Source organism: Acipenser ruthenus, chromosome 15, assembly GCF_902713425.1.
Source record: "Acipenser ruthenus chromosome 15, fAciRut3.2 maternal haplotype, whole genome shotgun sequence".
Lineage (NCBI taxonomy): Eukaryota > Metazoa > Chordata > Actinopteri > Acipenseriformes > Acipenseridae > Acipenser > Acipenser ruthenus.
Window position 1 is genome coordinate 3,905,916 of NC_081203.1, and position 16,714 is coordinate 3,922,629.

Consider the following 16,714-nt stretch of genomic DNA (forward strand, 5'->3'; position numbering starts at 1 on the left):
CGCCCTAGAAGGCTGAACAAATGCTGTGTTTTACTTGCGCCTCGTTGCGGATCAAGTCCACCCGACAATGCTGCACTTGTGCCCTGATGGCAATGGCTGCTTTCAAGAGGATAATGCACTCCCCGACCGTGCCATAACGGTGCACATATGTTTTGAGGGGCGTCCTGGAGACTTTGGGCATCTCCCATGCCCACCTCAATCCCTGGATCTCTCTGCACCAGTTGGAGTAAGATTTCTCGAGAAACCTTCCAACATGCTGTCTATGCTACGATGTGTCAAGGCTGATGTTAGATACAGTTCCTAATAAAGTGACCAGACAGTGCCTATCCAGTGTCCCAATACTTCTAGCTTATACAAAGAAACAACTGTTATTGGCAGTGCCCGACATATATTATTTATTTTCAGGTACGGTACAGTTATAGTTCACCTTTAAAGCCAAACATGGCACAAAACTCATAACAATTAGAAACGAGGAAGTCTGAGTAAAAGGGAAATTCCAAATAAACATGCTTGTCCTCATACTGTTTGGAACCGCTGGAAGGCCGGGATCACAAGGCCATAGGTGTGGTCAAGGTGTGTACCTGGTGATTAAAACAGGAGTCAGAGACAGTCTCCAACTAATTTCAACTATGAGCAAGAGGTCACTGAAGTTGACTCAGGAATGATGTGAGGATGTGGTTGGAAGGCGTAAGAAGAGGCAGACTGGCAGTGATGCAGTAACAGGCACAGTTTACAGAAGCACAAAGCAAAATATGAAGGTGCAGTCACAATAGTGATTAATTCAAGAAACACGGCTAATAGTTCCGTACAATGCCAACAAGTGCCAGCATGACTTGGTATACCTCCAGAGATAAAATGGAACTGCACACAAACAGGCTGTGGCCTGCATTAATACTCTATTGCTTTTTTTTTCTCTTTAATTTAAATGTACTGATCGAGATGGCCCAATAGCAAATTAATTGTTCAGAGATAGTGTTTATTCTTCCTAATACATGTATATGTAAGGCCTATATATAAAACTACTATATTTGCGCGTCCGCAACAGTATATTGTTCCTTCAATTGGTCCATGCAAATACCTTTCCCATGTAATCTTTAAATTCCTTGACGGAGGGTAAGAACTGAGTTTTGTGCTCACAGGACCGGCGTCCTAAAATAACTTTCCCATTGTTAGGACTGAAACAATGCCGGTTCGGAATAGATACGAATAAATCCATTGTTTTTCAGGGGAGGTTGGTTTCATTTGCAGCTCATTTATGTTTCAAGTTGAATGCTCTTTTGAATGAAGCTGTTTTAATAAGAATTGCAGCTGTCTATTTTACTATTCTGGGAGATTTAAAAATAGCCTGCGTCAGGTCTTGCTATATAAAGGGGCTCTCTGGAGGAATGACGGTTATAGGCTCTGAGATACTTGGGCACCATTAAGGGACTCATCTAAATGAGGCTACTAGAACAGGCTGCATACAAAACCACTCTGTGCCCTTGTTGAGATGAATTCATCACCTGTGCTGAGTTTCTACTGCAGGCAAGTTATCCATGTCTTATATTTACAGTGACACAGGCAAGTTAATAGGACCCCACCTGTACCTTACATACATTGTTTGCTGCCCACAGAAAATGTCTGCTTCTCATTACCATGATACTGATGAATACAGTGCTGGTTCATCAATAAAGACAGACCCATGGGTGATACAAAACAAGTACCTGGGGTTCTTGGAATCCCTTCGGTTCACTTTGATGTTGTCTACATCATGTTTTCCAGGTGCTGACATGTACTGTATACACCCCCTTTTTGTTATCGAGTTTCCCTTCCCATTAAAGGCGAGCTCTGAGTCAGTGCCAAACAAACATAAGCAACATTTGAAAAAAAAAAATGTTTTTTTACATGCCAGTGGGCTTTCCATTTAGAATAAAACACATAAGCCTTAATAACCTTCTGTACATAAGAGCTCATCCAGTCAGTATCTCTGCAACGCATTCAGCCTAGGGGAAATGAAGGGACTACTGTTTACCCCACAGGAAAAAACTAGCAGTGCTACAAAAATAAAAACTACAGTTCCTAGCCTCCTAACACACCCATAACCTAAACTCAATCATTAGATCTTCAGTAGCACTAAAGTTGAAATGTGAGCTGTCTTTGTCGTTGGCAGTCTCCTGGAACAGAAGGAATTACTGTATACAATAAAAGGAAGTCACTGAGTCTCTTCAGTGCAGGTCTTTCCTGTATAAATAATTATTTATTAACATATCTCAGTATATTAGTGTCTTGGCTTTGTCTGACACATTTACTTACTCCTATGATCTATAACGTCTGGTAACTACCTCTGTGATGTGTCTTCTTAGTGCTTGAGTCATGTATTCTTTGGATCACTTTGAAAGTCATACGGAACCCCCCTTTAGGTCTGTTTACAGTGTACTTTATAAATGGTGTAATGTCAAGTCACAGAGGTGTGAACTGGCTGCAGTGCATTTGGATGTGTGCCAAGTTGCCAGCTAAGTGCTTTGCAGTTCTGTTGTGAGGAGGTCTGAAGGCAGCTATCGGGTGAAGTGCATTTGGCCCTATGGCAGGAGCAGGTGATATAACGGCTACAAAAAGTTGTCAAAAAACACATTTGGTTGGGTTAATTTGTTGGTTGCCAATAATGGGGTGCAACCCCAAGTGATAAATTCCCCCATAAGGGTGGAGGTGAATTGCATGAGTATTATGAGATTGAATCTTTAAATAAAGAAATCGGAACATCTTAATACATTTGTTATAAAAGTAAATTGCCTGCCTCTCATGATGTCCCAATACTTGTTGGAGAGTATACGTGTACTGCAGATGTAGCAGACTTTTCTAGGGCTAATTTCAGTGCATTATTTTGTCCAGAGAGCTGCTCTAATGGAACTCATTTTATTTGAGTCATTTCTGTGCTGGTGGGCATGGGGCTGGTATAAGAATTGTGAGTGCATTTTCCAATTTATTTTCCGTTCTGGGTGAAATTAGTCTGTTCGTACTGTATGTGGAATATACAGGATTGTTTTCTCTAAAAATGAATGCACAATTATTTCTGTGTTGGGCTTTTTGTACCTTCTTTTCATTTTTAATCTTTTATGAGAATGAGCTTCTGAGTTTTAAAACTATCCGAAGTCTGTTTTAGAATAACATACAGTTTGATAGTCTGCTGTTTTAGACGTTGCTGGCGTCTTTAACACAAGAAGAGTGTAATTTCAAAAATGTTTTATCAAATGTGATTTATTTCATTAAAACAGCACCTTGAAAAAACATTCTGTTTTTGTGTAGTTGCCAGGAGCCGCAGTGCTGCGGGGATTACTCTTGACATTGCATCAGAAACCCATGAGAATGTCCCTGGAGTCATTAGGAATGATTGAAAGCACTCTGAATCGTACAAATGACTGGGGATGTGATCGTGGAAGAATTTCGATCTAGTAGCACGAATGCTGAACCTCATATCCACAGGCGTACCAACAGGGAGTTTATCTTCAAACGTTTTGGAAGTGTTGTGTTAGAATAAGCTTCACAAGATTAGAAGGAAACTTAAGTCAACAATAGAGCTGCCTTCAGTGACCCTAAATAATGCAAAGCAATAGGGCCGATCATTGCAGGCTAATGTTTTGCAACTTGCAGTAATTGCTTCTCTGAACCAGATCATTCCGCATGCACGGTGCTGTGCTAATCAAAAGTAATTAATTGCATTGTGAAAGTGCATCGATTTGAAATCTGACAGCTCTGGAAACAATCGGGATGCATGGATGAGTTGTTGTTTATCCATGTTTCTCAGCATTTATAATGAAGTGTTTAAACAATGTTATACTCGTGGAATTGACTGTCCCACTTCCAGTACTTCTTTAGGGATTTAAAGTCTGTATATCCTACCATATACCCGACATCATAGGTTATATAGGCTTTTAAAGTAAAGCCCATTTCTGTATCCTATATGAATGATCCAGTGCTTATCCACCCTTCTATATTATTTTTTAAATCCAGCCTCACAAGTCAGGATTTTTTGATATGCAGTGCATTACGTGTTGCAGGACAGGAAAAAATTTGTTTTGTACAAGAAACTAAATCTAGTTACTGTACCTAAAAAAGTAGTTTTTCTCATTTCAAAAATTGTTGGGTTAATAATAATAATAAATAAAAATACACATCTTTTACTTGATTGAGCCCTGTACCAGTACTTGGATTCGACATTCATCTGTGCTTGATCGAAGATACATTTGTGTAAAATGGCAATGTTGTGTTGAAACACAACATTGTGTTGAAACACTTCATTTTTTGTCTCTCGTCCCATTTTTTAAAACTCAAAACCCGCAGCGTTCTTCTTCCAGCTCAGCTGTTTTTTATTTTTTATCTGATGAAGTGTCCATATGGCTGCTGTTTTAATATTGAGAAATTTACCGAGCACATTGAAGTTTATCACCAGGCTTGATGCTTGATAATTTATAGGCGGCTTCTTCTTCAATTGCTAGCGCAGTCCAGACTTCAGTTCCAGCTGAGCGGCAGGTCTGCAGGTAGATTTCTGTGAAATGAATCACCAATTCTGATTTGCATTTCCTCAGAGAGAACATGAAGTAGGTCTGTGTTTGGGGCTTCTGCTTGGTTCATTTTCATTATTTTCCAGTAATCCTGGGTGGACAGCAGTGCCATCAGCGTACGGTAGGTCAGTCAGTATTGTCAAGGGCTACAAATCTGTGGCTTGTGAATTCACTGTAATCATGAAAAAAAGTCTCATGTGTGTTAGTTTCTTTCAATGCAAAGCAGATTACATTATATAAATACTGGTGCTTGAATGGATGCTTGATTATTCATTCATTTCCTGAAGGCAGCGGTTGTTTTGTTTTGCAGTAAGTAACCTTGGGACTGTGTCTGCCCGAACCACTCCTTTCTCACGTTCCATTTTCAAATGCAAATAGGGGAGCAGCAGATCAGGCCAATGGTCTACTGGCAGAATTCGTGAGTGGGAAGGAAAGGAGGTGAAAGATGCCTGGAGGGTTAATTTAGGACTCATTCCTTAGTGAATTCATTGCAAAAGAACAGTGCATAGATCCATAGGCGTGACAGTCACACACTGTTACCCTCCAAGTATTGTGTCGGAGAGCAATATAACAGTGCTAGCAGTTAACCCTGCCTTTTAGCATATATTAACCCATGGTTGATCTTCTTAAACTATACGTTACTACCCTCTGCATTTACCTCGGTACTCTATACTGTGTACTTCACTTTTATAAATTATTACTGGTTTGTCATTTTTACTACTTGATACTGGATCTTGTTCTGTTTTAACCAACATATAAAGTGCTTTGAGATACTATGATATGAAAGGCACTATATCAATAAATTGAAATTCAAAGAAATTGCAGTTGCAGGGTCTATTATAGTATACAGCTATTAAGAATCTCTCATGCTAACATCTTCACTTTGAATCCAGTTTCTAAAAGAAAAATCATGCCTCTGCCTTGGGGGAAATGCATTATTCTAGTTTGTACAAATACAACTAAACTAACTGAAACCAAGGGCTCCCTGCTGCTGGAACTTCATGCCAGAACACACTGGAAAAGTGATGACTTTCTTATGCTGACAACGAAGCCAGAAGGAGCACTCGGATGTCTACAAGGTCAAAATACTGAACAAGACCGGGTTTAAGGCTCCTGAATTTGCATGGTTGTTCATCAGTTATAATACTGCAAGAGACAAAGATAATCTGGAACGAATTGTTGAAAAATTTCAAAACCCAATAGGAAGCCTGTGATTCCAGGCAGGAACATAAAGGAGTCTTTGTTTCATTGTACTGACGGCAGATGTAGCATCCAGCCATTGCTAACATTGCTTTTGGATATACGCCGCAACGCATTCGATTGCATTGCCAAGTGGTTGATGGAGCGAGTATTTGATAAGTCCAACTTTTTGAAAAAGAGAAAAACTTGACAGGTTTGACAAGCTGCGAGTGTTCAGATAATAGGAGTTGGCAGGTTCTTTCTTGGATACAGAAGCACAGGGAGCAAAATGAGACTCATATTGCATAGCAGTTTCACACATGCCAGGTTTTAATACACGCTTGATTAGCCACAGTGTATAGGTAACAAGCTCAGGTGTGTATTTATACCCAAAGTAAAACCAGGAATGGATCAAACTGCTATGCAATGGGTCTGTGGAAGCACCTGAGTGCCCACTTTACCGGTCATGTGAGGAACAGCACTGTGATTCCTATTGCATGGGTTTCCATTGTTTTGTCCAGCTCTGTATGTCTATATTTCCTTGAGGCTAATGTCTTGACGCACATAATCTTTAGACTAAGATTCTACTGTATGTTGGAGACAATTTCACGTACATCTGTTTCCCTAAAGCAACACTTGCCCTAATCCAATGTGAATGTTTTTAACGGATGACCAGCAGAGAAAGGCTCTTTGTGTTTATTGCAGTGTCCAATTCCTTTTTAATGAAAATCCTTGCTGCCCTTTTGCTCAGTACAAGGTGTTGACCTGTAGTGCTGTGGTATCGTAACAGCCAGAGACTGGTTGATTTAAATACTCCAGGGCCCGCGTGTCAGCTGAGATTTACTGGTGAGGCCTTTCTGTGTAATTAAAAGCAGTGTGAGCTCCAGTTGAGGTGTCCTTCATTACTAAAATGTATGTCTTAAAGAGCAGCTTTTTCTGGGTATGAAATATCACAGGAACTTAACAACTTCTTGCTGTTTGGAATCAGTGTATCATTTTCTGTCTTTAAAAAAAAAAACAGCTGTGGCCTCTGTAGAGCTCTCAAACATGTCTTATCCCATCGTACAGCTGATACCCAATTCATTTGTCCTGTAAGAAAAAACACATTTGTTCTGCGGTATTTCCTACTGATGTAATTCTTACATCTATTAGAGGCAGAGAGTTGTAGGGACTGTGCATTGAGAGAAAACATGTTTGAGAGCTCTATTAACGCCACAGAGGTGCTTTAAATGTCAGAGGTTTTAAAAGCCACCATGATGTGACGACTGGAACAGAAAATGGTATACAAAGTGAATCTAAACAAGAAAAAAGACATTAAGTTAAGCTTTGAGCCTTCAGTCTGGAATACAGAGAGTTGGACGTAATCAGAGCCCTTATCCCCCCCCCCCCCCCCCCCCCCCCCCCCCCCCCCTCCGCTCTTGGCCCAGTTGAACTCCCTTTGATTGACCTTTTAAGAAGGTGGAATCCCCAGGATCCAATCTTCTTTCTCTCAGCAGGGAGGAAAGGGAAAAATGTCTCTTCAAGAATCTTCACAGATCCATGCGACCACCGCAGTGAACCAGAGGGGCCTATTCATAAAGCTTTAACTCAGGATTTTAATAAAAATAATCTGCTTTTTAACTGTTAAATGTTTTCAATGATTAAATAATATAGAAGTATGCAACTTTACAGAAGAGACTGAGGCATATAAAATGTTAATACAGTTCCTTCAAAACAGTAAAGGTTTTATTCTACACTTCTGTATTTCCCAGGGTTTCATTGTAACAGTCTTGAATACTGTCCATTTGTCTATTTTGCACAGTTTTCTTGAACCTGTATAATGCTGGTATGTACAGTATAGCTTCCCTCTGACTTCAAGCAGCCACTGTAGCTGCTACACAGAGTGCCATGCTTGAGCAGTGGCTAGTTAAGTAGCTGTTTCAGACCCAAGGGAATATGAATGGCTTTTAATTTCCCTTAGTGTGAAGCTATATAGTGTGCGGCATAGATTTCCAGAGAGAGGAAATGGGTCTGTCATTCTGCAGTGACAATTTGTGCCAATTTAGTGTGCATAAAAAAAACATTCAGAAACAGTTTAGACCTACTATGTACTGTACTCGCCTGACCTAAGCACCACATTACTGGATCCTCAGCTGATACACTGTCCTGGCACTATTGAACAACTATTATATAATTGTAGGTTACATTTTTGTAACCCTAACTTGTTGCCTCTAATTCATATTGTATTTTAGTAGTATAATTTGCCGTTAATGTAAACTATACTGTATTTAAATATTGCTTTTGCACTGTAACCCTGTATTGCCCTGTAACCCCCGTAAGTCACCTTGGATAAAGCTGTGTGCTAAATAAATAACTAATAATAATAATAATACTAATGATGATAATAAGTTAACCTTATTGCAAATCTGCTTTGTGCAAAGGGCTGACTGCTGGCTCCTCGGATATTGGGTTACTATATGTATTACTGAGCTTGGCAGTATGTCAGGCCTCAGGCAGAGTAGCAGATCGATTTGAAGTGGTACTTGTAATTTGTTTTGTGTTGCGGTCTCCCGAGTATAGGAACACCTCCTAAGAGAACAGTTTGCCTAAGGGAGCACCCTTGTGGTGAAACTGATTTTTTCCATTGTAAATGCTCTGGCTAAAGGAACAGGAACTTGGCTTAAAAGAACACCTTCTGGCACTAAAACGATTTGTTGACAACGGATACAGTACTGTTTTGTAACGTGATAACTCATCATCAAACTTAAATTAAAATGTTTTATTCAGTCTTTTCAAAAGTGACTTGTCATCGCGATGTGTCTTGAGGCACACTGATTGGTTTATGAAATCTTTCCAGAATCGCTGTCATATCATTGACTCGTTTTGTATTCTGATTTCCACGAGTGCACCTCACCCCTACAAAGTGACATGTAAACAAAATGGCAAAACGTGACTCTTTCTCTTGCTACAAAAACTTTGAAATTGTTTGAGTGCTTGAAAAAAACATGAATCAGACACAAGTCGGCCAAGCAATTTGGCATTTCCCGTTCTGGTGAGTTGCTTCACCATTCTGGTAAATAATTTTGTACGTGTCTTGAATATTGCTCCTTTACATGTATTCATAATTAATCTAGAGCTGCTGCTGCATTTTTTTAATGTGTGTAGGGGTGCTGTGTTAATTTAGTTTGACAGTTAGTTTATTTTTTAACGTGTGTAGGGGTGCTGTGTTAATTTAGTTTGACAGTTAGTTTATTAACATACACTTGCCTGTTGCTTTTCTCTTACTTATTCAGTTCATTTGATATGTTTATGCATGTGCGTCATGACCGGTAATAAAGATGTATTTATTTATTGATTCATGCTGTGTCTGGTGGCCAACTCCATTTTGGAGTACACTTTGGCTAAGAGAACACTTTGCTTGCTTCCCAGGGTGTTCTCTTAGCATGTTAAATACCTACTGCAGTAAACTGAGCAAATACTGTGTTCAAACTGGAGACTCTGCACACCGCCAGCGAGTGTCTTAACCACAATGCAAAATGGAAGCTTCTTGTGTGGTGTGTAACGATCCCAGCTTTATTAAATCGGAAAGGTTTTTTTCAGTTTTAATTTACCTTTATGTTTTCTTACTTTCAACCATTCAAGGGCCAGGTGGAATATCCAGTACAATATCCGCGACGCAGTGTTACTGAGTGGGTAAAGTAAGTAAATGAATCAAGAAGGTTCTGGGTACATCAAGCAGCTTCCAGGACAGAACTTAATGGAGGAGCATAATAAATAAACTGAGATTGGATACTCCCTAAATCTCCATGACGATGATGAATACTATTTCTAAAATACATTCCATCTGGCTTGGGTTTACCAGAACTGCAACGTCGCATTTATTGCATTTCTATTTTAATGTTTTAATTACATAGTTTTGCCGTAGGGGGCTTTACTCTTTTTTAAAATTGATGGTTTTGAAGATGAAAGTACACAAGCACAGTACCACATTTATGGCAACTATCTTAAAAGTGGAAACTTTGGAAATGTTTGTGCAGAAAAGTAACACAGGCTGCCTTTACTGTAATGCTTCTTGTAAATTATACCGGGTGATTAATAATTCACATAACATTATTGTTTTGCATTGTTTTTCAATTCTGCCTTAATGTCGACATTATTGAAAATCCTCTGGTGGCCAAACTGTGCATCACAGAGCATCTCTGTCATAGACATTTTTCCTTTGCATATCATCCTCCACGTCCCCATCAGTTTTTCACAATGCTCCTACAGTGTTGCTTGAGTTATGAATCTCCATATATTTTCACATGGATGAAATCCTTTTGATATGGTCTTCCTAGATTAGTACTCTGCAGGTAACCATTAAAAATATTTGTGAAGCTAATTTGAGGTAGGCAGTCTATCCATTATCACTGTAGATGAGAAACTGGCTGGGGGCTCAATTCAATCCAGCTGTCTTGCTGTTCAGTGTTTGGTTTCTCTTTGAATTCCGCAGTGTCTGGACTGTAAATCTCAACCAGTTTAGAAATTCCTCTGGCGGTTGCTTTGCTGTCGTTGGGGTCAAATTGCTGACTGATGCAACTTTTAAAAATCTGTATGGAAACCTTTGGTCATTTCTACAGTTCTGACCACGACTGAATTTCTTATGCCCAAATCAAGTAATACTTACTGCAACTGCTGCAGAACACGGCAGTTTAATGAGTTTCAGATCTTGAATGTCAGAAACGAAATGCTAGATTAGTGGTAGATCTTTCATCTATTCCATCCTGGACTTGTGCCTGTCATGCCCTTAAATACTGAATTGAGCAGTCCAGAGGCTTGCTACAATTCTTTAATTGAACCTAGGAATTAATTCAAGTATTTAAGGGCCTGGTTGGAACGCACTGAAAGAGCCTGCTCTAGATGGTCTTGTTTAATTCCACCGTGAATATTATAGTTCAGATCTTACTAGAGTCTGTAAAGTAAGGGTCAGACCTTTTATTTCAGTAGACTGGCCAGTCGATACATTTGACTGCAATCCTTTTTCTCAGTCGTGCTATTCACCCGACCCTCCAGCTTTTGTCAGTCTGCACTGGCCTGCTTTTTAAGCCAGGGATTTCACAAGTAATTTTCTGATTTGTACATCGGTGAAAGGCAAGTGTCTCCAGGGCTAGCTGTCAAAGTCGTGTGGCACTGCACAGAGTTGAGCTCAACACCTGGTCAGTAGAAGCCGTTCTACATTTGTCAGTGTGCTTTTTCCCTTGACTCTAACAGTTGGCCATTTCCTATGGCTGAGAACGCATGCATTTTCAACAGAACCTCTGGCTGTGTTTTTTTGAAAGTCACTAAGAGAAAAGGAACACAGCCACAAATGGTAAAATGCATGGGACTTTTAGAAGTTGTATACAATGCCTAATTAAAGCAACTGTCACCCCTGAGGTTTTCATGCAGGTAGGTATGTGGAGGATATAAATGACAGATCTTGAGGTGTTCTGATACATGTGCACACTGCTGATAGTCGTCTTTCCCTCCTCCATTCTGATGTTCCGTTTTCTTGTGAACAGAAAACACGCTGCCTCCGGGCAGTGCTCTGGCTTGTTTCCCAGCTGGCAGGCTCTCTTGGCACTCAGTTAAGCTGAAGATTGGCCCAAATTTCCTCCAGGACTGGCAGACTTGTGCAAGACTTCTCACCCCTGCATTTAATATTTGGTGTTTATCTTTCTGTTCGGACGGCTGAATTCTTGTTAAAGTCAGACTACTATGTCAACACAAAGCACTCATATTTTACTGCCTGTCTTTCAAAGGTATTTCTCTTTAACCTTTCCCCCCTTCTCTCTCTCTCTCTGTCGACTCAATCTGGCACCAAACAAGTAGCCAGAAATGGAGTTTGCTTCTTCTGAAAAGTGATTAAAATGGAATTCAAGTCTGGATGCAGGGGATCGCTTCATCAGATGCTCACCAGCTTAAAGTCAGAACAGCAAGGTCACTTTAAATCTGCCTGAGGCCATTTCATTAGGACAGTATAAAGGTGTTTTCAGGAATCTATTCATGGTAGAGCAGAACAGTGAGAATCGACTTTACATGAAATCTTACATAATTCTTTTGAGTGCAGTGAACCATTCGCAGGGAATTCATTCTATAAGTGTCATTATATTTGTATTGCAGTCCTTGAAGTGCCAATCAAGGATTTCAAATCAGTGTTCTTGCCTCTTGTTAGGCCCTTGCTGTTGTGTCAAATCTGTTCAGTCCCCACCTGTGCAATTGCCAAATGCTCGCTGGTAAATCCATCTTTGTTACATATGTGAGCAGGAGGATGATGGGAAATGTAGTTCTGAGAGGTCCATGCGAGTACATAGGAAGCCATCTTGAGGCAGAGAATGCAATTCAAAAGTTTAAAAAAGTGGTCAAAATGTAAAAATAAAATTTAAACAATACACACACCTTACGTAAACAGTTGTAGCAACACATGGGAACATGTAACACAATAAAATAAAAAGGTCCTTATGTGTCCTTTACGTTTCCAGTACTTTTCCCATGTGCATGCATATCAGATATTATTTAAATTGCGTTGGTCATCTGTGATTTAGTCATGTTTGTCCCATGCTATTCCACCAAAAACTTTTTGCAATGGATAAAGCCACCTGATTTTAATAAAAATGACTAATATTAAAAGCAGACCAGATCAAAACGCATGGAGCCCAACTCGGTTAAACAGGAGGTAATCTCCTTCTTAAATTGAATGTCAGGCTTCTGTAAACACAAGACCCATGCCAAGCCATTCTTCAAGACTGCCGTCAAGCGAGAGCCAGCCCTAGTCCTCCTGGTTGTAAATTGTCCAGTTGCCTGTCAACGCAGGAATTATCCCCAAATCCCTCCTGTCGGTTTGCAATGTATTCCTCACACACACTTGTGAGGGTAGAGATTCGACTGCAGCGCTTACGATACCGCTTGTTCACAGCTTCATGGCCGTATCGTATGCATTGATTTATTAGCTTTGCCTTTGAACCAGAATGAAACACCCCTCCCAATTAGTTTTAGTACCTGGGTGCAAATCTGCTGATTACATTCGTTTGCAAAAGCACTAAAGTAAGAAGTAGGAATTCTCTTTTTAATTGATCTGTGTTGATGGAGGGGGTTGCAACTGTTTAAATGTGATGCCCTTGTGTCAAATTGACACTTCAACCAATTTCACAGACAAACACTTCCTATGCATAATTGATTTGCGTATGTAATTAAAACCATGATGTACATTTCTCATCAAATAAAAGTTCATGCATGGTTCTCCTTTATTAGATTTGTCTGAGCATGCAAAGAAATCTTCTCATTTATGACAAATGCACAGACACCAAAAACCTTCTGCAGCCTGGGCTGTTTTGAGTCTCGGGTCTACCATCCAAGATATTATTCTGTGCACATATAGTATGTTAAACAGCCACGTTGAAAGGTGTACAGTAGTTGACAATTGTAGTGGACATTCGAGAATCGCTTATGACTTTTTCTGTAGGAATACCCTTGTATGTCAGTGACAGTCCCTTTATGCATGCCTCTTCCCCACTCGTTTTTAAGAGACTTGGCGTCCTGCCTGCATTCGATTTTAATTGGCATTCAGGAGTGCTTCCTGACAGATGTAGCATCAGGTCCCTCTTTGATGTGATCTGCCGGGCTGTAGCAAAGATTTCAGCTTGCAAGTTGTCAGTTTTGTCAGTTTAGAAATCCGCCTTTATCCGCTGAGAACGGACCCGTTCCTCTTTATTTTCTCTGGTGCAGATTCTTTGTGCGATACCTTTTTCAGGACGTGTGGGGTTGGCGTTGATCTCTTTTTATTTTGCTCGACAAAAAGGAAAAAAAAAGAAAGCTGTACCTAGTTCTGTAGGACTGTTAGACAAGAGAAGACATTTTTTTTTTACTTTTACATGCTATAATTGTCCTCCTAGTATCACTCAGAATAATAAAAATGGTTGTTACACTCTAGAGAAGTCATGTCTGACAAATACAAATACATCATTTCAAGGTTATATACAGTTCTCTTTGTAAAAACAGTTGCAGGGAGTAATAATAATATCAAACAAGGGGTGCTCAAACAATGTGCACACTACTGTAAGTCATGGTGCTGACACATAGTCATAGTGTCATTAAAAGTCTTTAAGAGCATGGTGGTACTAATGTTACATTTCTTTGATTTTTGATACAGCATTTGGGTGAAAATGGGTGAATCTGTGTTTTTTATGTTTATATTTTGTATTGTTTTCTCCGTGTTTGCTTTCCGGCTATTGCAAAACCGATTTCTTCCTGATAGGTCTGTCAGGAAACCGCTCGGGTTTGGCCTTGCTGAAGGGAAGTGTATTTAGTGCCCTGTAAGATGTCTGTGACTTAGGGTAGAGTAGTGCATAGGCACGTTTTGTACTTGCAAGGCAGAGCTATGGCTGCATACTGATTTTGTACTGAGTCAGGATATCGAATGATAGTGACTTGAAATCCCTATAGAAGAAGAGCTTGTTTAATTAATATAGAATTGTATTTTGTATTCATGAGTGTATTTCTTATATCGTTTGAGGTTTTTTATGAACATGATAGCTCCAGGCATAATGGCAGTACCAGTTGAAAAACAAACTAAATAATGAGCACTGTTGTCTGTAAATAAAGAATATTCTTAAAACTGCAGATTTGCTAAAGCAGAACTCCAACATATACTGCACCTTCATATGCAAAACTGGAAGATAGTACAACATTAAATATGTGTATCATTCCTTTAATTTTTAATGCAAATGATCACAGAGGATTTTCCATATAATTCCTTAAATAAAATACAAAATAAAGGAAATCTGCTTATGTTTAAGGATATGAGTAATATGTTTCCTGCACAGAAAGTCATACATGTTTCAGACAATGGGAAACCTGCCAAGCTAACCCAGAGTCCAGAATAACAGTTCATTTATTTTGAAGGGGGTGTTCCTGATAGCCAGTAATGATGCCCAATTAATCACTGTCCTACCTCTTGCTTCCTGCCCTGGAAATGTTGCATGCTTTTCATTTTCTCCACTGCCCCATGAGGATGTTCAGGCTCCAGACCTCACAGATCATATTGCCGGTTATAAGTCAACGGCACGGAAACACATTCCCTTCCTAAGAGCTCTAGGGTAGTTTGGTTGCTTCTAGCTCACCAGCTGCAGTTTGGTTGCTTCTAGCACACCAGCTGCAGTTAATGCAAATCTTAAGTAAGTCTGCAGAGGTAGCAAATAGGAACAGTAAAAAGCCCCAGTGGTACTGCAAAAGCATCTACTTACATGAAAAACCTGTAAGAGATTGCTAAGGAGAAGATGATTAAGGCATGCTTGCCCCTCCTGGTTGTAACAATAAGGAATATGACCTATACTTTTAAACTAGCACCACGACACTGACAAGTATATACACCAGCGCCACCTGCTGGTCACACAAATGCATTACAGCAGACTGAAATGAGTACAAAAAATCCTTGTGGATATTGGCTTCTGATCTTAAATGCTGTCTGGAAATGGAAAGTTACTTTAATAGGTTATGTAGGGTGTCCCTTATTGTTATACGAGAACAGTTTGGGCTGTGCAAAATCATGTCTGACATATTACAGTAAGAGACGTCTCATGCATATATTGCTTATTATTCATTTTGTACTTCGGAACTAGTATTAAACTTTATAATTATGTTCTATGCACGGGATGACATCAGTACACAAGATAAGATGAACTGGAATTTTGACAGACCCTCATGATTTCTCATATGTGAATTATTATAATAATTATTAATCCGGGTTAGTTTGTCTCAGATTTTGATAAAGGGACAACTGCACTGCAGACAACCTAACCTTGCAAAGCTGAATAGAGGTGACAAGCAGACTAGTGTCTGTTCTGCTATCCATCCATCCCATGCTCTGCTGCACTCAAGCATGAAAAGAAAGTGTTCACCCTTAGATGAAAAAGCAGCATGTCAATATTGTGTAAAGGTAAAGTTTTTCTGACCGGTATTAGCCTGCATTGGGTTCAATATATCTCACACAGATGCATCTGAGCTGACAGGGTCAGGTAATGTTCTTTGAACACTTGCCAAGAGAGTGAAGTGAACCATGCAGTACTGCAATATTCTTTCTAGAATTCTCTCTATTGAGTTATAATTACAAAATATATTTTTTTTAATCTTAAATGAGAAGACGTTCTAGGAAATGCAGTAGAGGCACAATTTTAAAAGACCTTTTACGAAGCAAACAAAATCCAATAACTCACCGACCCAGAACCAGTCTGCTGCGCTCCAGACACAGTGTGATTAAGAAGCAGTCAGACTTAAATTTTTTAAAACATAAGCCTATTTTTAATGGGGTGGAATAATTACGGTGTAGGAGTGAGCCTGAGCAACCAAAAAACACGGATTGCCAATTAGAAGAGCGATTGTGTGTTTGTCTCGTTTTATAAGTTCTTTGGTGTTCCAGAGGCAGTTCTCCATTTAATTCTGTGACCCTTTTCTTTATGAGGAGTGACTTTGGGCCCGTAGAACATGTCGCTGTGCCACAGTGACTCCACATGAATTTCTGTCTAATGCTCATGACCTGCCGTGAGAAAAAAATCTTGGGTAAATAATGTGCTCGGACCTGACAGAAACCAAGCATAATCAATAAGGAAATGCGGCAACAATTTTACTGTATATTGATCTATTTTGACACTCAGTCGGCATAACACAGCAGCAAACCACACAGGGCTGGGTTCTTTCTGTGTACTGCACGTGTACTGTACCCGCTCAGGTTCAAAAAGTGAATTAGGATGGGGTAGATTGAGTGGAAATGGGACCAGTCACTGTAGGTGATTGATTCAACAGAACTCCCAATAGAAGGACAGCACTTTTTACTCTAACCTTGTAAACAAGCCTTATTCAAACTGTAGTTTTCCCCTCTGTTAACAATTAATTACATGAGTAACACCTCGATAGCTGAGATTAGCAAGAGCAGGAGACATTTAAAATCAGTGTCCCAGAACAGAAAGAATAGTGCGGTACTATTTCCTGCATTAATAGTGTCCCCC

General features: G+C 39.7%; 1 protein-coding gene across 1 annotated transcript in view; it reads left to right on the top strand.

The window, feature by feature from the left end:
- LOC117422716 (carboxyl-terminal PDZ ligand of neuronal nitric oxide synthase protein-like) overlaps nucleotides 1–16,714 on the top strand; it is a 49,072-nt gene that overhangs the window by 2,866 nt on the left and 29,492 nt on the right. The window lies entirely within an intron of this gene.